This window comes from Silene latifolia, chromosome 9, assembly GCF_048544455.1.
Source record: "Silene latifolia isolate original U9 population chromosome 9, ASM4854445v1, whole genome shotgun sequence".
Lineage (NCBI taxonomy): Eukaryota > Viridiplantae > Streptophyta > Magnoliopsida > Caryophyllales > Caryophyllaceae > Silene > Silene latifolia.
In genome coordinates, this window is record NC_133534.1 from 180,290,318 (window position 1) to 180,292,153 (window position 1,836).

A 1,836-nucleotide genomic window follows, 5' to 3' on the forward strand; every position below is an offset into this window, starting at 1 on the left:
ATTTCCAACAACCTCATTGTCACCCAAAACGACCCTAGATGCACCCGGAAATAAGACTTCTCTATCCGCCCAACTAGGCAAAGGACAAGATGGATCAAGTAGTCCTTGCCTAGCTAAATGTAGGAGGGGTGGATATTGAGCCAAGTAGGCATTTTTCCGATCTTCATAGGCTTGCTTGTGCATTGCTTGCATGAGAAGAGTCACATAGTCTTTCCCAACTTCAACTCCTTCCGGCTTGAACTCTTCATACTTAAAGGGGTAAGGTGGTATGACAATGGAAGAGGAGGGCATTTCAAGATCACCCTTTTGTTGTTGAATGATATACTCAGCTTCTTTGGAAAGGGGAAGTAGATAATTGGTCCGGTGGACACTTAGACGGCAAATCTTCGAAGGCAAGGTGAAAGATCTAGCTTCACTAGTGAGCCATCCATACTTAGTGTCAAGGGGGTTATGGGCAACCCACTTGAACTTGTGAATCATAGTATGCATATCAACAAGATGGCCACCCTCCTTTGCTTTGTACTTGTTATCCTTATTGAAGTTAGGATTAAAGTGCTTGGCTAGGATAGTAACTAGGCCGCCATTGACAATAACGGTCGTGCCCTTCTTCCCACAATCAATGTTGAGCCATCTATCTACCAAGAGCCTCAAAGAATTGTAAGGCTTGGTGTGCACTCTTCCGATATTCAAAGCCGATTCAAGGAGAATAAAATCAAGTCTTGTGAAATGGTTGGTATCTTTCCTAGCAATTATGGTGTTACCCACGACCTTGTGCCATACTCTTATGCCCGGATGGTGGACCAAAAGAGCACGACTCGCATGAAAATCCTCAAATTTCTTCCCGGAGATTGCCTCCCAAAGAGGTTCGGGGTCATACTTTCCATAACTCTTAAAATAACTCGGTTCATCACTAAGACCCAAAATTTCACCCAATTCCCTAAAGGTAATGCGTCTACTAACATTAGCTAGACGAAACTCGAGATTCTCCCTATTCTCAACTTTGGTGACTTTCAAGGAACTTAAAAATTCCAACGTAAGGGAGGGGTATGTCAATTCCCTTGTTTCAAACAATTTCTTCAACCCCATGGCATTGAAAAAGGCTTTTGTTTGCTCAAGAACACCCAATTTTTCTAAGGTATCTTCACATATGAATTTGGTGGATTGTAATGACTTCATAGCAAACTTGACAAAGGTATTTCTATGGGTATCGGAAATAAAAGTTACCTCCGGATAATGCAAAAGTTGATCAATTACCGGAGTAGAAGGTGTTGTTGCTCCCATAGAAGGTTGTTGTTGTTGTTGCACTTCCAAGTTTGGTGTTGCTACCACCATAGCCAATGCTTTCTTTGTTTGAAGAGCCTTTTGCCTTTATGAGAGTGCCTTAGCCTTTGGTGCCTTTGTTGCCTTTGTTGCTCCCTTAGTCCTTGCCATTGATGAACTAACCAAGAAAAGAATGAAAAATCTTCAATTTGTAGTATGCCCAAATCGATTTGAAGGTGAAAGGCTTTGCCTTTATGAAATCAAAAATCGACTCAAAGGTTGAAGATTTTTGTGCTTGGTTTTGATTTTTGTTGAGGAAGGAGTGATTGATTTGTTGTTGGAAGGATGGTTTGATTTGTATTTGGTGAATGTTGTTGAGGGTTTTTGTTTTTGTGATGGAGAGGATGAGGGTTTTGATGTTGTGGGTAGTGTTTATGAATGAATGAATGAATGAATGAAGGTGGGAGGGGTTTTAAAGAGACCGAAATTTTCGAATCTGCAGGGGCAATCCGTGCGGATTCTCGCTCAATCCGTGCGGATTCTCGCTCTTTCTCGAACTTTGCAAAACTCGCCTAA